This window comes from Oryctolagus cuniculus, chromosome 8 (assembly GCF_964237555.1).
Source record: "Oryctolagus cuniculus chromosome 8, mOryCun1.1, whole genome shotgun sequence".
NCBI lineage: Eukaryota > Metazoa > Chordata > Mammalia > Lagomorpha > Leporidae > Oryctolagus > Oryctolagus cuniculus.
This window is the reverse complement of record NC_091439.1, coordinates 41150154-41172918: the sequence shown is the minus strand read 5'-3', so window position 1 is coordinate 41172918 and position 22765 is coordinate 41150154. Positions and strand designations below refer to the sequence as shown.

Below are 22765 nucleotides of genomic sequence, written 5' to 3'. Positions count from 1 at the left end.
TCAGTCCAGAGCTAGGAACTTCTTCCAGGTCTCCCACATAGGTGTAGGGTCCAAGGATTTGGGCAATCTTACACTGCTTTCTCAGGCACATTAATAGGAAGATGGATTGGAAGTGGAGCAGCTGGGACTTGAACTGGTGCCAGCATTGCATGTGCTGCTACTCCATAGCTCCTGCCCCTATTCAAGTGATTTTTGACTTTGCGTGATCATGGTTTTACTCTGGAAGTCTGAAGATTGACCGTGAGCAAAAGGCGCACAAAAGAATTTTCTAATAGTCTCAAAAAGGAATTCAAGAAAGAAATTCCAAAAATGTCAACTTTGTGTTAGTTAAATTCTGGGAAAATCTGATTATCCAAGGTTGTACAACTATTCAGAGGTACAGACAGGTGAGAATCTTGGCTCTTTGACTCAGGTTCGCTGTGTTTTCTACACTACCACTAGAGGTCGCAGTGAGACACACTGGGCTGCCCCCTAGAGGTGGTGTTGAGAGAGGAGCTGGTGCCTTGAGTGTAGATGAGGATGTGATCTGTCCTGAAGCCTCTCTTCCGGTGGCCCTGATCGTTTGTAAACATGTTCAGAATTCAAAGTTCGCCAGTCTTTGTGGTCTGTTTAGTGGTTGTGTGGGTGATGGAGATCGGATTTATGACATATTCCTCACCGAGAAGAAGGAATGACAATTTATTTTGAGGCCCTCTTATGGGTTTGAAAGCCCAGAAACTCTAAGTCAGTCAGGGATTCAACCAGTGTCGTGGACTCTAAATATTATAGTAGCTGACACCTAAGTGTGCTTTCGAATTTCAGGAGTTGTTCTAGCCACTTACGTGTATCACTTAATTTAACCTTTTACCAACCATTGAGGCAGTAAGCATTCATATTTTTGCAGATAGGGAAGCTAAGTTACAGAGAGGTGGTACAACTTGAATCACATCACTATCAAGTGGCTGAACTGGGATTCAAACCTATGCAATTTAGTTTCAAATCCTAATCAACTAAAAATAATTATTATAGACAATTTCAAACATACAGAAAACTAGGGAGACTATGTGATAAACCCCCGTTTACCCACCCCACACAGGCAACAATCATGAACTCCTGGCCAGTTTTGTTCCATCTATATTTCCATCTGCTTCCCTCATCTCTTAGCTTCAGTAAGTACTGCTAAGAAAAAGCAAACAGAGTTGGAAAAACAATCACACGTTTTTAAATGGGATACACATCTTATCTGTAGTCTCCTTTTTGTGTGACATCAGCAGCTTTGATGAACTGTAATATTCTATCATTTATTCTTTATTTATTTGCTGAAATACTTTCCCTATACCAACTGTTTGGCTATCCTTGAAGAGCAGTTTCCAGAGAGAAGGTTGGATGAATACTAGATGGATACCTTTCACAACTAGTGGTAGTGAGTTGATTTATGGCGGAAAAATCTTGTGTGTGTGTGTGTGTATAAAACATATTTATACATTTATACATATACATGTTTATACATTTATATTTATACATATATATATATATATATATATATATATAACATTCTGTTTACCCATTCATCCACTGATGGACATTTTGGTTGATTCCATGTCTTGGCTATTATGTATAATGCTGCAGAGAACATGGTGGTGCAGGCTTCTGTTTGACACACTGCTTTTATATCCTTTGGGTATATTCCCAGCAGTGAGACTGCTGGATCAAATGACAGTCTTATTTTTAATTTTTGAAGGATCTCTATGCTATCTTCCACAATGACTGTATTAATTTCCACTTCCACTCATAGTATACAACAGTTCCCTTTTCTCCACTTCCTCACCAACACTGGTTGTCATTCATCTTTTTGATAGTGGCATTAATTTTTAAAAAGGTGTGTAAAACAAAGTATATTCAAAGAATTTTCACTGCCATTTACGTCTTCCCACTCTTCCATTTTTTTTAACTTCATGGCTTATCTTTCTTTTTTTATTGAAGCAAATATTTATTGGCACTTATTTTTCCATTATATTCACTTAGATGAGTGTTAGTTTACTATGCGTATTTTCCTCTATTTCAATTTTATTTATACAATTTATTTTAGCATTCACTCCCTAGCAGTATAAGCGAATAACTCTCATTACTTTTGAGCTGCATAATTTCTTCAACCAATCTCCAAGTGATGGATGTTTGAGTTGTTTCTAATCTTGCTTAAAGAGCTGTACACATATTGATCAAATTCTAAAGGCATTTCTGTGTGGAAAAAAAAAATCCAATCCAGCAAAGGGTCAAGATCAGATAGCACAACTTCTATAATTTACATCATAGTCTCCCATTCACAATAGCACGTGTAAGATCACAGAATTTTCCTTATTCAACAGTACTGGGCTCGGGGAAGCAATAGTAGAAGAATCAAGGTTATATGATTTCTTAACTATCTGGGTGGCTCCTAGACCTGTAGATCCAAATTGATGTGGTTTTCTGACCTTAACTTTTCATGTGTAGATAGTAATGTGCTAGGAGCAGCAACTAACTTTCAGAAGATCATATGCACATGTCACAGACATTAACAATGTACTATTTTTTTAAAAAATATTTATTTATTAATTTGAAAATCGGAGTTACAGAGCGGAGAGAGAGAGAGAGAGAGAGAGAAAGAGAGAGAAAGAGAGATCCTCCATTTACTGCTTTACTCCCCAAATGGCCTCAACGGCTGGCTGAGCGAGGCCAAAGCCAGGAGCTTGGAACTCCATTCAGGTCTCCCCCATGAATGGCAGGGACCCAAGGACTTGGACCATTTTCTGCAGCTTTCCTAGGAGTATTAGCAGGGTGCTGGATTGGAAGCAGAGCAGCCAGGACTTGGATTGGAATTCACATGGGATGCTGGAGTCACAGGCGGTGGCTTAACCCACTGTGCTACAATGCTGGCCCCCTACAGATACTATTCTTGACCTCCTGGTTTTCTGTTTTTATTGTCTTTCAAGGAATGAATCTACCCCTAGGCATTTAAGTATCACTTTTATGCAAATGACTTAAATATGTACGCTTAGGTCAGGTGTTTCTCCAGGCACCTCAATCCAAGCAAGGCGCATCAAATTAAATCATCGTCGTGTGTATCTTGCATACAGCGTGGAAGCCATCTGCCCTGTGTCTGTTTCCATTAGCGGTGATGCAGCCATCCTCCCAAGTTTATAGCCACTGGTGACACATCCTTATTTATTTATTTGGCCTCTGCACTATCTAATTTGACCACATCTCCTGAACCAGGGTGATGTGGAAACCTGGACTTGACAATCATACCCTGAAGAGGAGTCTAACAGCAGCGACTTGTCTTTGGCCCCTGCCCGTTGTTCACTGGGCTGGTCACATGTGACAGTTGGGGGGAAATATGTGGATTATAGCCCTAGGAAAAACGATTTTCAAAAGCTGGCATGAATAAGCTGCACTTAAGCAAGTGAAACTGATTAAACTACCCTGCGCTTTTGGGAGAGAGACCGTCTGGATGTGAGAGGGCACGAAAGCCTATCCCAGGGGAAGCTGAAGGGCTGGCTACGGAGGAGATGTGCAAGGAGGGAGATCTGCAGTGAGAAACCCCGTCAGCTCCCCAGGGCTGGGAAGCCCTCGGGGAGGCACTGGAGTCGTAGATCGTGGGAAGCTGTAGGAAGCACGACTGGGACCAGTCGGAAAGAGACGGATCATTCAGTTCTACGGGGAAGCAGGGCCGCTCGGAGTGTGGGCTGAGGTATTTATTATAGGAATTAAAGCTTACTCAATTGTGGGAGGACCAGGGGCACGGAAGACCCAGAGGAGGGGGCAGGAAGACTGGAGACGGAGTCATTCAATTCAGACTTGACTGAGGCTCTGGCCTGGGTGAGCAAGTCAGAGCTCGCAGGGAAATCTGAGAAGCTGAACCCATCGGGCTGCTGGGTTGGGACCGACAAGGGGAGCCGGTGAAGCACCTGGGAAGCTGCTGCCTTTGGGTGGCTGCACAGAGTCGGTGAGCGACGGAGGGACTGGAGCCAGGCTGCCGTGGCTCAGCAGGGTCATCGCTGGGAAGACTAAATGAGGAGCAAGGGCCAGTGAGGACCCCTGGCCAGGCTCCTCTGCATCTTTTGCTGTCACCAGGTCTGAGGCTGAAGCCTTCATTTGCTTCTCAAATCCTGTGGAGTTCCTCTGCTGGCAACGCTAACGCAGAATCCTTAGGGGAAAGAAGTGTAGTTGCCAGACTACCAAGTTGACTAAGGCAAACATAGCACAAAAAGAGGCAGGCTTTTGCTAAAACAGTAAAAGGAAGAAGTAGCGGGTGGAGTTGTGGTGTAGCAGGTTAAGCCTCGGCCTGTGTTGCTGGCATCCCATATCGGCGCCGGTTCAGGTCCTGGCTGCTCCATTTCCAATCCAGCTCCCTGCTAATGCACCTGGGAAAGTAGCAGAAGATGGCCCAAGTGCTTCGGCCTCTGCCACCCACGGAGGAGACTCAGATGGACTTCCAGGCTCCCGACTTAAGCCTGGTCTATCCGCTGCTGTCGAGGCTATTTGGGGAGTGAATCAGTAGTTGGAAAATTTCTCTCTCTCCGTGTCTGTAACTCTGCCTGTTAAACACATAAATAAATCTGCAAAAAATATATATAAAAAAAATAGAGTTGGGCGTTGTGCCCTAGTGGGTAAAGCTGTTGCCTGCATCCCATATGGGCGCTGGTTTGTGTCCCCATTTCTTCACTTCCTATCTCTGTCTATCTCCCTGCTAATGGCCTGGGAAAGCAGCACAAGCTAGCCCAAGTGTTCGGGCCCCTGCACCCATGTTGGAGACCTGAATGAAACTCCTGGCTTTAGCCTGGCCCAACTGTGGCTGTTGCAGCCTTCTGGGGAGTGAACCAGTATATGGAAGACCTCTCTCTCTCTCTCTCTCTCTCTCTCTCTGTCTCCCTCTCTCTCCCTCTCTCCCTCTCCTGCTCTCTTTGTAAATCTGACCTCTGATTTTTCAAATAAATAAGTAAATCCTTTTTTAGAAGCTAAAAGGCAGAAATAAAGGGATGGCTTTTAGTCTGTCCAAGTCTGAACTAGCTCTAGAAGCAGTGGCAGGGATGGTGTCGATGGATTCAAGCACTGGGCCTTTGCCTTGTCTAATGTTGATATAGAACTTTCACCTGCTGTGCACAGACGCAGTGACCCACGTGCCTGCACCTTTACCTGTGCACTGTACTGTGCTCCCCTGTTGCCTCTATCTTTCTGTGAACTGGTAGTTAGATTGGGAGACTTGATCTCATTCAGGCTAGATTCTTTTTCTTTTTAGCAGGAATAATTTAAGGGATGTGCCTAGTATCTGTTGTCTCTCTGTCTGTGAGGTTAGTGGCTACTTCAGGCTCATTTCCTTCATTTGAGGAAAGCCAGATCTCTTACCTCTTTGCTGTTGCCTTGTCTGTGAATCGTAACTTCAGAATTTCAGCCAGAACGCGTGGGTGTGACCCAGAGAAAGGCTTAAGTTCACATGTTCTTATAAGCATGTATGTATACACAAATGTACATTGCACATACATATTCTTGTAAAGAAAAGCTATTTTATGCAGAGAAGGCCTAAGAGACCTAGTTTTCTTTCTTTTAAATTATTTGAAGAGGAGGAAAGAGAGAGAAAGTGAGAGAGAGAGAGAGAGAGTGCTCCTGTTTACTGGTTTACTCTCAATGTATACAATAGCCAGGGTTTAAGCTGGGGGCCAAGAACCCAATCCAGAGTCTCCACATGTGTTGTAGGAGCCCAATTGCTTGAACCATCACTGGCTGCTACGTGGGCTGTGTACTAGCAGGAAGCTGGAATCAAGAGCTAGAGCTGGGACTTGAACCCAGGCACTCTGGTGTGGGATGCATACCTGCTGGGTCAGACACCTGCCCTTAGGTCACCTCATTAATCAGACCCATTTATGCCAGCCTGAAGAGACCAGTTCAGAGGAAGAGAAGGATCTTGCCACGAGGACCTGCATTATAAACATTTTCACCCGTAAGAGTAAGCGTGTAATCCTGTATACTTCCTTTTCACTCTGTGTTTCTGTCCTGTGCCTCCCAGGGGATAAAGCCAAATCTCTCCATTGACACTTCCTAGCTAGGCAGGGACAAGCCGCAGAAAGGGGGGATTGGGGGAACAGTGAAGCCCTGAGAATTAAGGGATCAGGCATTTGCTTTCATTGGCCCTGGTGCCAGCCCAGCCTGGGGACCTGGGTGAAGCGTCTTTGATGCTTTCACTTTATGGAAGTCCATAAATACAATTTGGTGGAGCGCATACAGGACCCAACTAGTTTGGGAGCTCAATCGCCTGTAATGTCTTGATGGAGATTTTCTGTAGCAGCGATGGAACAAGCTCCTTTGCCGAGGTAGAAGAGCCGGGTATTATACCATCTTAAACTGTTTATACTTGGAACATGTTTTTATTGCCTTCACAGTTAAAAGGTCTTGGTTTTTTTTCCCTCCTCATTATTTCCTATGGCTTTGGAATTATCCACTGAGAGAAGGCTGGCTTTTCTGCTTTATAGTTTCTCCGACACATAACTTCCCAAGGTAGTTATAGGATCAACCTTCGACCTGTAGCCACGGTGTTGGAAGGAACCAGCAGACGTCTATCAGGGAAGCACTGCAGTCCTCTGGGGGAGAGAGAGTGCTGCTGGAAGACATCTTGCACTTGCACGTTCTGCTAGCTTGATACCTATGAAATCGCTATTTCTGTATGCAAAAGTACCCAGGTTAACCATTGGCTACTTTGTATGGTTCAACCACCTCTGCAATGTAAAGATATGTTTAGCAGCTGTCCCTGGCAGTAAGGGACACGTGCTCCTGCGAGTGTTACATTAAGAGGGAATAGAATATGGGGACTACGCTGTGGTGCAGCGGATGGAGCTGCCCCCTGCAATGCCGGCATCCCATGTGGGCGCTGCTTCTGATCCAGATCTCTGTTATGGCCTGGGGAAGCAGTGGAAGATGACCAGGTCCTTGGGCCCCTGCACCCACGTAGGGGGCCTGGAGGAGGCTCTTGGCTCCTGGCTTTGGATCAGCATAGTTCTGGCTGTTGCGACCATCTGAGGAGTGGACTGGTGGATGGAGGGCCTCTCTCTCTCTCTCTCTGGCTTGCCTCTGCCTCTCCGTAACTCTGCTTTTCAGATAAATAAATAAATAAAGCTTTAAAAATTAGGGAATAGAGTGAAGTACAGTGTGACAGTGGGAGTTGAATGCCCTAGATTTTGATCACGCCCTCCGTCTCTGAGTATCGATCCTCTCCCTGAGGGTGATTTAAGGCAATACTGTCTCCTCAAGGTACTTAGGTGTTCATGGGCAGAGGGCTTTTGTCCCTTTGTGCCTGAATGGGCCAGGTAAATGGAAGGGAAGAGATTCTACAGAGTGCCTGGGCAATGCTGAGGGAAGCACCTAGTGGAGGCTGGCTCTCGGATTGGGGGTGGCGCTTGGAGTTCTGCACTTTGGTAAAAATCACCACCAAGCAGATTTGGGTATTTGGTTTTATTTCATTTAGAGATAATGGGATAGGGGCATGTGAATCTTATTTATGTAAGTTTAAGAGACTAGACACTACATTTTTAAAGACCAGTTTATGATTTTACTATGCAGAATCTAACTTCTTAATACATTGGACATTTGTGTTAGCTGGTCAGGATATTCTTGTTTGAGGAACTGACTTAGAACAAAAATATGGTAAATATGGTTTGGGTAAGTTTTGTTGGTTGGTATTAAAAGTATATTTTCTTCTAGCTGTTTTATTCAAGAAATTCTTTTTTTAAAATATTTTATTTATTTATTTGAGAGGTAGAGTTACATACAGTGAGAGGGAGAGACAGAGAGAAAGGTCTTCCTTCTGTTGGGTCACTCCCCAAATGGCCACAACGGCCAAAGCTGTGGTGATCCAAAGCCAGGAGCCAGGTGCTTCTTCCCAGTCTCCCATGTGGGTGCAGGGGCTCCAACAGCTTGGGCCATCTTCCACTGCCTTCCCTGGCCATAGCAGAGAGCTGGATTGGAAGAGGAGCAGCCAGGACTTAGAACTGGTGCCCATATGGGATACCAGCGCCGCAGGCGGAGGATTAACCTACTGGTCCATGGAGCTGACCCCCCTACTCTCTTTTAGTGACAATGTCTGCAAAACACCACTAAATTTCTTTCTTCTCTCTCTCTTTTTAAAATTTATTTATTGGAGAGAGAGAGAGAGAGAGAAAGAGAGAGAGAGAAAGGTCACTCTTCCACTATAGGAGTAGACAGGGCCAAGCCAGGTCAAAGCCCAGAAACTCAACCTAAGTCTCTCATGTGAGTGGCATGGACCCAAGTACTTGAGCCATCACTTGCTGACTCCCAGGGTGTGCATTAACAGGAAGCTGGACTTGGGAGTGTAACTGGGACTTGAACTCAGGCCATCTGACAAAGGTGTGGGCATCCCAAATGGTGTCTTAACCACTATGCCAAATGCCTGCCATCTCCTCCCTCTTTATTTCATTTTATATTGAAGGTACTGGTCCTCTGCTCATATACCCAAGTTGTCTTATTCCAGCATATTTTTAAACTTATGATTCTCAAAGGTTACAGACATCCCAGACAGTAAATTCCTTGAAGGAAGAGTTGTGTTTTGGGGAGGCAGGGTGTACTCTGGAAGAGGCATGAATTTTGGTTAGAGAGCTCTGGGTCCAATTTGTCCCTCATCTCACCACAGTCTGTGTGTCTGTGACCTACAAGAGTTGCTTAATTGCTCTGACCTCAGGTTACTAATCTAGAAATAGGAATACCTAACTCAAGGGCTTCAAAGGGACTGAGTGAGGTAGATGTAGAAGCACTTGGAACTGAATACTTAATACTAGGTGTTCAGTGAAGGTTGTCTTCTTTGTCTTCTCTTGTCTTAACCTTTCTGTGAAGTGTTGTACATAATAGGTGCTTAATATGCACTGGGTAAATTAGTTTCATTTAAAAGTGGACTCTTCCTTGATGGTTTTAGGTGTTGGTGGCTAATTATTTCCAAATATCATTGCAAGGATGGATCACTTTGGGAAATCATCTGGTGGACCAATGCCTTTTATATTTTCAATATGCCAGACACACACACACACACACACACACACACACACACACAGAGAGAGAAAGAGAGAAAGCGAGAGCGCATGTAGTGGTTGTTATATTGTCATTGTTGGGAAGTTTTATGGATTTAAAAATTACAGTAGTTCTTGCTGAGGCTCCCTTTGCCTCCTCAGCAGTCAGTGGCTAATTCCAGCCACCTCATGTGGATTTGGGTTTGTTAACCTCAGAGGATGGCCCTTTCTCATTGTAGCCTCTGTTTAAGGGTTACTTTTATAGGCTTGTGGCACTTTATGCATTGAGTTCACCACTCTGTGCAATGTTTGGAACCCATGAAAGCTTTTTGAAATAAAACCGTCTTGGGCAGTATAAAGTAACTTTTCTTTGAATAATCGATGGTTTAAAATCTGATCTAACTTTACTTTTTCTTGCCTATGGATTCTTTGTCCACACTTTATAATACCAGGAGGTTCTGATTTTTTTAAGCTCCTGTGAAGATAAAATATGCAAGATAATATATGCTTGCAATTGCTTTACCAAGGTTTCAGAAGACATAAAAACAAAACCAAACAAAACAACTAAGAATCTTGTTTGTCAAAGGTCTGGAAAATACAACAGTTGGAGGGATTTTTGGGAGACCTGTTTTGCATTAAAATACCAAATAAAACAAAATGATGGATTGTTTTGGCACCATCTAGATTGAGCTTATGTGATGAGAACTGTACATAAAAGAAAGCCAGTTATTGTCATAGTTGACAGGTTTTTGGGTACTGTCTACTTGCTCAGTATAGTAAAATCCCAGGGTGAGGAGCTTTTCCAAAACTCTTATACCAGGAATGGCGGAAACTTTTGCTGTAGCTGAGACTGATATTAATTTTCTAAGTGATGGTTTGGCCTGGTCCATCAAATTAGTTCCTGTGACTTTTTGTGTGATAAGCTATCATTACTGACATTGCTTCATTTAAGTTTCCTTAAAGTATTGGTCAGGAGATGGGTGCAGAGGTTCTCATGTGAGCAGATAGCTCAGGCAAGGAGAAAATGAGAGTGCTAGGAAAAACAAGGGTGATGAGTTTCACTGAAGTATAGCTATTTGTAAAATTCTCTGAGAAATAATACTGAAAAGGGTTTTGGGGAACTATTTGGAATATTAGTATCAGGAATATTTGGAATATTAGTATAAGAAAATGGTATTGGCGCAATCTCAATCAGATGAAGCACATGTTGGAGAAACTCCCATGGAGCCATTGTTGTGGCAGGAAGAGGGGCAGAGATTTGAATGGGTGGAGGTGATGACAGAAGGAAGCACTTGGGGACAGATTGCCTTAATTCTGCCGCAATTCACTTTATACACTTGTGAGACAAGGTGACATGTGTCACTCATAGACCCTATCTGTAATTCTATTAATCTGAAAAGCAGAAGCCAGACACGAAGTCCAAGGTTAAATAGGGAATAATTGTGCTCAACAAGTATTCCTTTCTATAGGTTGATCTGAAGGGAAACTGTCCCCCACTTTTTCACATACATGGGTACATGGGTAGGGTTTGTTTTTTTTTTAAGGTTTACTTATTTATTTGAAAATCAGAGTTAGAGAGAAAGAGAGAGAGAGAGAGAGAGAGAAAGAGAGAGAGAATTTTCCTTCTGATGGTTTACTCTCTAAATGGCCGCAAAGGCCAAGGCTTGGCCAGGCCGAAGACAGGAGCCAGAGGCTTCATCTGGGTCTCCCATGTGGGTGGAAGGGGCCTGTACATTTGGGCCATCCTTCACTGCTTTTCCTGCCATTACCACGGAGCTGGATTGGAAGTGGAGCAGCCGGGACAGGAACTGGCTCCCGTATAGGATGCTGGCATTGCAGGCAGCGGCTTAGCTCGCTGTGCCACAATGCTGGCTCCCTGGGTAGAGATTTAACTGAAAAGTTACTGTTGAAGCCAGTCAGGGCCCAACAACAGTTTTTAATATTTATCTCCACTCCCCTTCTCATAAGTCATTTAATCTTTGCAACCATCTGTAAGGTGCTCCCAGTATCTTCATTTGTTGAAACCGAAGCATAAAGAGGTTAAGTAACTTGCAGAGAGTATAACAGTGACAGAAACCAGACTGTGAATCCACATTTACAGGGTTCCTGTCTACTTCCTGCCATTTTTTTTCTGCTGCTTCATCTTTACTTGATGACCCATTAATTTGCAGAGTAGTAAATTTGTTTACTAATGTGGCCTGTTCATCATTTTCATTGAGGTAATGTTAAAAATCCACCAGACCTCTTTGTTTTTTGTTTAGGCTTCTAATGATAGTATGAGAATTGCATCATAAATTACTTGCTCCTTGTTGGCACTGAGTTAAGGAGAGAATGTAGGCATGTTTGGATTAAGCATATTTGAATGAACCCCTATAGCACTTCCAACAACAGGTCAGAACCTTTACATACTGAATAAATGTTAGTTGAGCAATGTTCCTGGGAATGAGAAAGATGCTTAGGAATGTGCCTAAAATGGAACATTAAGTGATCCCCCGGTGGGTTGAGAGTCACTGTGCTTTTCTAAGTGCTCATTTATGGCAAACCTCGGGGGAGACCTTAGCTCCTTGGGTTTTATTGTCTCTACTATTCAATCTATTATCTGAAATAAATTGAAGGCATTCCTTAAAGTGTTTCTTTGTGGTATCTCTTATCTTTTCATGGAAAATATAATTCTCAGTTTAACTTACAGCTGAATTTCGAACTTGCAACTGAATTCTCTTATATAAGATTTAAAATTTGTTGGGACTGAAGCTGTGGTGTAGCGGGTGAAGCGGCTGCCTGTAGTGCCGGCATCCCATATGGGCACCGGTTCGAGACCTGGCTGCTCCAATTCCAACCTACCTCTGTGCTATGGCCTGGGAAGGCAGTGGAGGACGGCCTGTGTCCTTGGGCCCCTGTACTCCTGTGGGAGACCCGAAGGATGCTCCAGGCTCCTGGCTTCAGATCAGCCCATTTCTGGCCATTGTGATCATTTGGAGAATGAACCAGTGGATGGAAGACCTCTCTCTCTCTTTCTCTGCTTCTCTGTTAACTCTACATTTCAAATAAATAAATAAATAAATAAATCTTTTAAAAAAAATTTTGTTACTGAATTGCCTGGAGGGAGCTTCTGATAAGGACCCAATTTCAATGATGTGATTCTGCACTTCTAGCCTGAACTCAAGCCAGGGTCTGATGCCACAATGAGAGGAGGGTTTTAAGAGGGTACATCTTTCTTGTGTGGGGAATTTAGTAATTTGTGTTGAGTGGGAGGACAATGGCCATTTTTTAAAAGATTTTATTTATTTATTTATTTGAGAGGTGGAGCTACAGACAGTGAGAGAGAGGCAGAGAGAAAGGTCTTCTGTCCATTGGTTCACTCCCTCATGGAGTGGCCTCAATGGCCAGAGCTGTGCCAATCTGAAGCCAGGTGCCAGATGCCTCTTCCCAGTCTCCCACATGGGTTCAGGGGCCCAAGAACCTGCAACATCCTCTACTGTTTTCTCAGGCCAGAGCAGAGAGCTGGACTGGAAGAGGAACAGCCAGGACTAGAACCAGTGCCCATATAGGATGCCGGTGCCGTAGGCGGAGGATTAACCTAGTGTGTCATGGTGCCGGCCCATGGACAATGGCCATTTTAAACATGGCTGCAAACATATTTAGAGTTGGGGTCTTATCTTCACTCCTTGAATCTTGGAGGGCTTATAACTACTTGAAAAAGTAGAATATGACACAAAGGACACTGTGCAATTTCCAAGACTAGATTATATAAGACTAGGTGGCTTCTGCTTTGTTCACAGCACTTGCTCTGAAACCCTGCACTGCCCTGTGATGAGATGACTGAACCCTCATTCTAGAGAGGGCTTACATAAGTGCTCTGCTCCACAGTTTCTGCAGGCCTCCCCGTCCCCACCAAGGTTAGGATTGCTAGGCCTGGAGGTAAACATATGGAGGTGCTAGACCTGGAGATGAAGTTGTTGTGAACCCTTCAGACAAACCCAGTCACTAGTTGAATACTAGTGAATTGCTTATACTGATACTACTCGTGACAGAAGAATCACCCAGCTGAGCATTGCCCAAATGGTGGACCCGCAAAATTGTGAGATATAATGCAGACGTTGTTGCTCCGAGCCACAAAATCTGAAAGTAGCTCATTATACAGCCTTGGAATGGATCAGTGGGATAGAATTTGGTACCACAAGTGGAAAAGAGAGAAATCCTTAAGCATTAAAGTGTGTGATATCCAGGTGCAAAGGGAACTATCTGCTGAGCTGAAAACAGCTGAAAGTGTGTGTGTGTGGTGATTATGCAGCACTGAGAGACCACCCTAGAGGGAGTTTTTATGCAGGTTGTTACTCTCCCTCATTCCTTGCCCTGCAGAAGATGATATTCTGTATGTTTGCTACTCATAGCATGGTCGGAGGACTGGCAGCCTTAGTTTTATTTGGGAGTTTGTCAGAAAAGTTGAATCTCAGGCCCCATCCAAGATTCTGAATCAGAGCCTACATTTTAGCAAGACATCCCAGGAGACTCCAGTGCACCCTGAAGTTGAAGGAGCAGTGGTCTCAGCATCACTGCTACTGCCTCTCTTATTGTTTCTTCCATTAAAACCAGAGGTAGGATCCCATTTGCACTATGTGTGGGGCTTATATACCATGCCGCATATAATCCAGTTATCATAATAACATTTCAACATAGAAATGGTTCACACATTGGTTTTTTATGGATCCCATAGACCTCAAGGAACATGTCCAAGGCTGCACAATTAGTAAGTACCACCCAGTGTCAGGAATGGAACCCAGGCCCGTCTGTTTGCAAACCCTGGACACAATCGCGTACAAGGATTCATTATGGTTTATTTGGAAGGTGACCCCTGGAGGCAACAGTGAGAGAGTGGGGAAAATGAAACAGGAATGGGCAAGGTTGATAGGGGTGCATTAGAGAGCCAATTAACAAACTGGGCATTTGGGGCCTGATCTCTGGGGATTCAGGCGTAATTTGGAACATACATGCCAAGGTTAATCCAGAGCAGTGGTAGAGCTGGGGTATCTATTTAGTCATAGATAGAGGGCTGCTCTGGGTGTGCTAACTCCCTGGCATTTCTGGGCAGCCACATATGTGGACAGAGTAGACCCAGGTGATCTGAGACAGCCCTTAGGCAGGGAAATGCCGATGCTGGCTGTTGGAAGCTGAATCAGGATTAGGGCAAGAGGAAATGTCTGGAACGCCAACAGGTTCTCTGCACTGTGCTTCCCTGTCTCTTACAGAAAGAATCCTCAGATAGCTATTTGCCTCTGAATTCTTATTTATTAGACCAAATCTTGTTACCAAATTAAAGGAAACATCCACACAAAATCCTTATTCTTGGGCATACTGGCACGTTTTTCAGACATTAGAAAAAAATCTGCACAATGAAAAAGAACATATCTAATCACTCTATCTTCTTTTTTTTTTTTATTTGACAGGTAGAGTTAGACAGTGAGAGAGAGAGAGAGAGAGACAGAGAGAAAGGTCTTCCTTCCTTGGGTTCACCCCCTAAATGGCCACTACGGCTGGAGCTATGCTGATCCGAAGCCAGGAGCCAGGTGCTTCCTCCTGGTCTCCCATGTGGGTGCATGGCGCCCAAGCACTTGGGCCATCTTCCACTGCCCTCCCAGGCTACAGCAGAGAGCTGGACTGGAAGAGGAGCAGCTGGGACTAGAACCCGGCATCCATATGGGATCCATATGGGATGCCGGCGCCACAGGCGGAGGATTAGTCAAGTGAGCCGTGGCGCCGGCCCCAAATCATTCTACCTTAACAAGTAGGGAGTTTCATTGTACCATATTCTCTAGTAGTACACATCTCTATATATACATCTTGTTATTTTCTTGTTTTTGAACTTAATGCATCATTACTACATTCTATGTGGTGACTTAGTCTATAAAAGTGATTAGGCAAGGCTGCAAAACGTTCCACTGTGTGACTGCCACAGTGCCTTGAACGGATCCTCTACCTGCCTATGTAGGCTGAGGCACATAGCTGAAGTGGCACAAATATAGGAAGAGGTGCTTTTTCACCATATGAATGCAATTCCATTTATTTCGCAGAGACTGAAGCATTTCCACAGGCTTTGTTTCATTCAAGAAATATGTGTTGAGGAGCTGCTACATGCCCGGCTCTGGGCTGGGTGTAGTGGTAGGAGACAGATACAGACAGTCTTTGTCCTCTGGGAGACAAGCCTATTGTGAGGCAGTTGGTGAGAAGTTAAATAGCAAACAATAAGTTAAATACCATTAAAAAATGCGATGTGCAACACTCGGGCAATGTTTTGATAAGCTTGGAAGTGTGGGTTTCACAAAAGGTCACTGACTTTGTACCTTGTAATCTCCCAGGCAGAAAATCCATGGTGGGTCTAACGAAACTTTAAAACAAAAAAGATGTTGCACTGTTGAATGGATATTCCACAGGAACTTACATATTGAGAACCAGCGTACAAGGTGGCCTTCCTGCATGGTGTGATCCTAAGGACTGCTGAGGGCCCAGGTCCTTGGTGGTTTGCTTTCTCATGGAGCTGGAGTCGGAGCCCAAGGCTGTCGGACTCCAGAGCTGTGCCCTGGCACTGGGAGTCAGTAACATGTTCTCAGTAGGAACAGTTTTATCTGGCAGATTTGTCCTGGTAGAAATACACACCTATTCTCATCATTGATATTGATATCTGTGATAGGAATTGTTTGAAAGACTAATTTCTGATTTTTCAGTAACAATATATACAGTGCATATTTTCTCTTATGGTTTTCTTTCAAAGAAGAAAAGTAGTGATAAATCTTTTTTTTTTTTAGTGAATTGAGAGATATGCATATCCTCTAGATCAAATATCAAATGATCTAATGTGTAGTAATTAGATAATATCCAATTATGTAGTAGGTTTAGATTTGTTATATTTTTACTTCTTTTTTTAATAGAAAGCTTCTATTTAATCAATATAAATTTCGTAAGTACAACTTTTGGACTATAGTGGTTCTTCCCCCCATACCCACCCTCCCACCCCCAAACTGTCCCACATTAGTCCAAGCACCTTGTAGACTCATCTAAAGATGTAAAGACATAAATATGCAACATGTACAGATTCAAAGCCTCATAAGCCCTTTACAAAATAACTGTTTTTCCTCATTTTTCATTTAAAAATATTTATTAAAAGAATGGGAGAAAATTGTTGCAATTTAAATATTTGGCAAAGGACATATCCAAAGTATCTCAAAATTCAAGAACAAGAAAACAGACAAGTACCCCTTCCGCCAAATTAACAAAATTTGGGTAAACATTTCTCCAGCGATGTACAGGGTACCAAGTAGGCACACTGAAATATGCTTAACATCTATAGGGAAATGCTAATTAAAACCCAAGTGAGAAGCCAGTACACACCAATTAGTGTAGCTGAGATGAAGGAAATCTAACAATGCCAAGCGATGGTAAGGGTGTGGAGAAACTGGAATTCGTAGGTAGCTGGTGGGACTGTGAAATGAAAGAGGATCTTTGGCAGTCAGGCAGTTTCTTATCAAGTTAAATACATACTTACTGGGCCAGCGCCGTGGCTCAGTTGGTTAATCCTCCGCCTGCGGTGCTCGTATCCCATATGGGCACCCAGTTCTAGTCCCGGTTGCTCCTCTTCCAGTCCAGCTCTCTGCTGTGGCCCGGGAGTGCAGTGGAGGATGGCCCAAGTGCTTGGGCCCTGCACCCTCATGGGAGACCAGGAGGAAGCACCTGGCTCCTGGCTTCGGATCGGCGCAGTGCGCCAGCTGTGGCAGCCATTTGAGGGCGAACCAACAGAAGGACCTTTCTCTCTGTCTCTCTCTCTCTCACTGTTTTTAACTCTACCTGTCAGATAAATAGAAAAAAAATACACACTTACCTTTTGACCCAACCATCCTATTCCTAGTTATTTATCCAAATGAAATAAAAACTTGTGATCACACAAAAGGGATTGTAGCTATTTTATTCACTGTGGCCCCAAACTAAAAACAACTCAAAAGACTAACTGGAAAATGGGTCGATGAACTGTGGCACATTTGTAAGTGGCATACTACTCAGTAATGAATAGGTCTGAACTACTGCTACAGTAGCATTAGGCTAGGTGAAAGAAGCCTGCAAAATGTATATACTTTCATTTGTAAAACTTGCAACACTACAGGACAGAAACGAGCGGGTGCCAGGAGCTGAGGGTGAGGGAAGGAGCTGACTACAAGAAGAATGAGGGTGTATTTGGGGTCAGCAGAACTGCTCTGCATCTTAATTGCCGTGGTAGTTACATGACCATATACCTTTGTCAAAACTCATAGGTCTGTGCATTAACAAAGGAGGCTTTGACATGTAAATTATACCGTAATCTAAGAAAATATTAGTTTCATCCCAGGACTGAGACAACCGCTAAGCACTGAGAATAAAGAGATCACTTAGGTCAGTGTAGCTGAGGATGTAAACATGAAGGCACAGAGCTAAGTATAATACTAGTGAGACCAAGATGTTTCATAATAGAGGTGTAACAAAAGCGAGGGTAGCATAGAGAAGGTTGCAATGAACTCTAATTATCTGTGTGTGCATGTGTGTGTGTGCTCCTGCTGGAGAGCCGGGGTGGGGAGGACCTCTCCCGGAAGTGATGAAGAAAGCTCCCCCGTAAGTCCCCTTGGGTGAGGGAGAGGAAGAGGGAGCGGGTCCGTCCCTCTCCCCGCCACTAACGTGACCAGAGTCAATGAGGAGTTATCCCTCCCCAAAACAATACAGAGAAAGGGCAATTGGGAGTTTTGAAATAAAGGAACTAGTGAGCATTGGTTTAGCCAAAGGAGAAGAAACACCAACATTATTGGAGCCACAGCTGCTACCCATGCAGGTTTCCTGGCAGGGAGCAGGTTATCTGTCCTGTGAGTCTGAGGGCACACCCTGCGTTAGCCTCCAGGCGAGGAGATAATAATAGTATGCTCAGGCTCTGGAAGGGTTTATGAGGAGGAAGTCCGCAATTACATATTTCTGGGCAAACATTAACCAAGATTGAAACCCAGATTTGGAGAAAAATAACAGGCTGGAATCTTCAGACATCTTCTGGAGCTGTTCTGTGGATTGAAAACAGTAGTCAGACACTCGACCGACGCTGGGAGCTAAGGTACAAGGTGGAGAAGTCGGTCGGGACAACATGCCGAGATCCCGGATCACATCTGCCCACAAAACGTGTCCTAGAGCACACAGAGCGCATTGTCCACATGCGAATGCTGAGAAACTATTTACATTCGCGACAACAACGCGGAAGCCACAACATAGGGTCTATTGTTCCCTTCACGCCATGACCCGATCTATTTACCCCTGTGGTTGAAGAACTCACCGCTGCACACTGACGGGCCTCTTCTTGGCAGTGTCGCCCAAAGCGTCTCAATCACTGTTACTACAGTCTGAACAATTTTGGTTCCACGCTGTGGTTTTTATAATTTCCATTTTTCAAACTTCTTAGATGGAAACCATGATGTGCCCGGCCTAGGCTGGGCACACTGAAAATGAAACTGTTAAGCTAAAATTAGCCCGACATCAAGATGGTGCGTGTTCATTTTCCGTATATTTATAGCTGACCACAGTCATTATACAGAAGGCAGCTAGTCGTTACTGTGCACTCCAGGGAACAGGAGGGGCGGTGGCAGTCACCAAAAACAGAACTGGAAGTCTTTGCAAAGGCAGAGGGGGGCGGAGGTGGGGGGAGCTACGGTTGGAGCCCAGCACTGCCTGCATCTCAGGGTGGGCAGCCTGCATCGGGAGGGACTGCTCATTGCCCAGCTGTTTATCTCTCGGCTTTCAGCTGTTCATCAGAAGGGATAGGGGCCTCAGAATTTCACTTACCTTACCGCACAGGAAGTGTGCGCAACACGGTACCCTCTTAATGTTTCTGCACCATGAAACTTAGCTGCTGGCCTATGCAACAGGCAAAGATAAATGAACGCATCCTCTTGGAGCAAAAAGAAACTGGGACTAGCGTCAGATCCGAGCTGTAGATCAATTTTTGGCCTGTAGCTAGTCGTGTGACGTGGATCTCGAGTTCATCTATTAAATTCAGAAAGTTGAACTAAGATTCTTCCAGTTCAAAGTTCAAGTACTTCTCATTTTCTCTGAGAGAAGAAATATAATTTTCATCATTCTTTTTGTGTGCTGAATAGGTCAAAAACTACAGAGGAAAGAAGGAAAACCCAATATAATCAACATTTATATGTATATATTTTTCAGTTACAGAATATCAGGTGGAAAATTGCCATACCTCAGGGATAAAATTTCTTGTGAGACAATGTAGATTATCCTTACCTTTGCACAGTATTTTTTAAAAAGATTTATTTATTTATTTTGAAAGTAAGAGTTACAGAGGGAAAGAGAGAGAGGAAGGGAGAGACAGAGAGAGAGAGATAGAGAGAGAGGGAGAGAGAGAATCTTCCATCCGTTGGTTCATTCCCCAGATGGCTGCAACAGCCAGTGCTGGGCCAGGCGGAAGCCAGGAGCCAGGAACTTCATCTAGGTCTCCCAGGTGATGACAGGGGCCCAAACACTTGGGTCATCTTCTGCTGCTTTTCCTAGCTATTAGCAGGCAGCTGGATTGGAAGCGGAGCAGCTGGGAGTCTAACTGGGCACTCTGATACAGGATGTGGGCGTCTCAAGTGGAGAGTGTACTGCACCGCATGGCTACCCTAGAATGCAAATATTTGTGATCACAGAGTGCACTGCACATATTTCTTTTTTGATTTTACTCATTCAATTTTCAAAGTAAAAGTCTTTAGGTATGTCATAGAAAGATGCTTGATGGGTTATGTCAAGTATCCCATCTAAAATGACAAAGTTTGCTTACAATCCCTGCTATTTACTTCCAAATGTGTTATTAGAGCCTTTTTTTTTTTTACCATTGTCGTTCACTGACAGAATTATTATATTGTGTTTAATGAGGAAGGGAACCCAATGGCAGCAGAACTCCTAGTAATGTCCTGAGTAATAAGAAATAAGAGGAGGCACATAAGAAAGATCCCAGGGCCTCAGACACATGGGGAGGTCAGAGATGAGACTGATCCATTGGCAGGAAGACGTCTCATTCTAATTGGATGTTGTGACTTGTTATAAGTGAAGCCTCGTTGTGACGATTGCCACTGACTTAATGACTCCCAAGGGATCTTCTAAATTAAGAGTTGTCAAAGTTTCCTGTAAAGGGTCAGATAGTAAATGTGTTATGTTTTATGAGCCATATGTTTTCTGTCCCAACTACTCAACTCTGCTTTTGTAGCACAAAAAAACATTGTGGGTGTCCCAAGAAGTGACTTAACATTTGCAGCACACACTCATCTTTATAATCCGAAATTTTAAGGATGCACACAGGTAGAGATGTCTTCATAGATGTGTTTTTTATTTTTGTACTAGTCTATGACTAAGGAAATTAAAATCCAACTCCTGAGCACTTCTGGATAACCAAGCTCTGTTTTGAGAATATCCAGTTGGTCCTTTAAATATTTTAGAGATAAAGAACATAGGGTGACAAACACATTCTAAGGTGAGTCATGATTTTCCCTTGTGGTGTCTGTGTGTCTCAATGAGCAAATGTTTGTGAAAATGAGGTTAAAGATATTGCCTTTCTTTCTAGCATCATAGGATTGGCTCTACCAAATAAGAGGTAACAATAATTTTATCAAAGCCATTTTCTCTGTTCCTACTCTCTTTCTTTTTCTTTTAAAAAGATTTATTTATTTATTTGAAAGGCAGAGTTACACACACACACACAGAGACAGAGAGAGACAGAGACAGAGACAGAGAGAGATCCTCCATCTGCTGGTTCATGCCCCATATGGCTGCAATGGTTGAGAATGGGCTAGGCTGAAGCCAAGAACCTGAAACTCCTTTTGGGTCTCCTAGGTGAGTGGCAGGGACCCAAACACTTGGGGCATCTCTGTTTCTTTCCAAGGCGCATTGGCAGGGAGCTAGGTCAGAAGCAGAGCAGTTGGGACTGAAACTGGCACCTGTATGGGATGCCAGCATCACAGGCGCTGGCTTTACCCACTGTGCCACATGTTGGCTCCTTTTTCCTACTTTCAAGACGAAGCATCCAGTATTCCTTGGTGATCACTAATGAAATTAAACATTGTTCTCAAAAACTTATGAGATGGGTTGATTTGTGATTTGATTATAATTGCTCATTTAATCATTTATTTGAGAAACAGAGAAAGAGATGGAGGGGAGAGAGAGAGAGAGAGAGAGAGAGAGAGGAAGAGAGAGAGAATGAATGTAATAGTACGCTCCTATCCACTTGATCATTCAACAATTAGGTCTGGGCCAGACTTCAGAACCAGGAATTCAATCCAGATCTCCCACATGATGGTTGGGACCCAACTACTCGAGCCAGGATGCACATTAGCAGGAAGCTGGAATTGACAGCAGCACTGGAACTCAAGCCCAGGCACCCCAGTATGGGCTGGGGGTGTCCTCAGCAGCATGTTAGCCACTAGGCCAAATGCCTACCCCAGAGAATTCCTTAGAATAAAGTGAGTTTTCTCAAAGAAAGGGAGTCAGAGATACCTTTCTGTTGTTAGAAAAGGCTGACAATGGAAAGCTGCTAATAGACAGTAGGAATGACTGGGAAGTCCTTGTTTAGGCAGAGCGAAGTGGTTCCATGGTAACCACAGTGCGAAGGACTCAGGGGGTGTTTGACCTCTGCAGGAAAGAGTACCTTGATGAATCAGGGATGTATACAAGGAGAAAGTAATTGTACATAGGCAGTGAATTTGCTTAGTTCTGATTGAGGTATGACCTTGCAGTAAGTACTGTTTAATGATTAATTTTTAATTTCCTTGTCTGTGAAAAAGATGATGATACCTGGCCCACTTACTTTAAGAGCTGTTGTGGGGATGGAATGAGATGGTGTCTGTGAAAGCATTTTGAGAATATGACGTGGTCGTGGAGAAAAACTTGCCCTCTTCCCTTTTAGGTCTGGGGCATGGGGACCCATGAATTGGACTAACAGGAGCAAGACACACAAGGTTGTATTTTTTGCTTCTTTTTAAATTTTAGACACAGAGAGACAGATAGCTTTCATCTGCTGGTTCACTCCTAAAATACTAGCAATGGTTGGGCTGGATCAGGTTGAAGCCTGGAGCCAGGACTCAATCCAAGTCACCCTTGTAGGTGGCAGGGACACAATGACTTGAGCCATTGCCTGCTGCCTCCCAGGGTGTGCTTTAGCAGAGAGCTGAAATTGTGAGCAGAACCAGGACTTGAACCTAGGAATTCTTTTTTTTCTTTTTCTTCTTTTCTTTTAATTTATTTGAAAGGTGGAGTTACAGAGAGAGGAGAGAGAGGGGAGAGAAAGGGGAGAGAGAGAGAGAGAGGGAAAGAGAGAGATCTTGGGGCTGGCGCTGTGGCACAGTTGATTAATCCTCTGCCTGTGGCGCCGGCATCCCATAGGGGCCCCGGGTCTAGTCCCACCTGCTCCTCTTTTAATCCAGCTCTCTGCAATAGCCTGGGAAAGCAGTGGAAGATGGACCAGGTCCTTGGGCCCCTGCACACGTGTGGGAGACCTCCTGGCTCCTGGCTTCTGATCTGCACAGTTCGGGCCGTTGCGGCCATTTAGGGGGTAAACCAACGTAAGGAAGACCTTTCTCTCTGTTTCACCCTCTCACTGTCTGTAACTCTACCTCTCAAATAAATAAATAAATAAAAATCTTTAAAAATAAAAAGAGATCTTCCATCCGCTGGTTCACTCCCCAATGGCTGCAACAGCCTAC

At 44.0% G+C, this 22765-nt stretch overlaps 1 long non-coding RNA gene across 1 annotated transcript in view; it reads right to left on the bottom strand.

The window, feature by feature from the left end:
* The window catches only part of LOC103350843 (uncharacterized), a 33285-nt gene extending 14642 nt beyond the window's left edge, over positions 1–18643 (bottom strand). The window contains exon 1 of the long non-coding RNA XR_007909501.2: positions 18355–18643. This is a non-coding gene — a long non-coding RNA (uncharacterized lncRNA). The remainder of the gene's footprint in view (positions 1–18354) is intronic.
* Positions 18644–22765: the final 4122 nt, after the last annotated feature.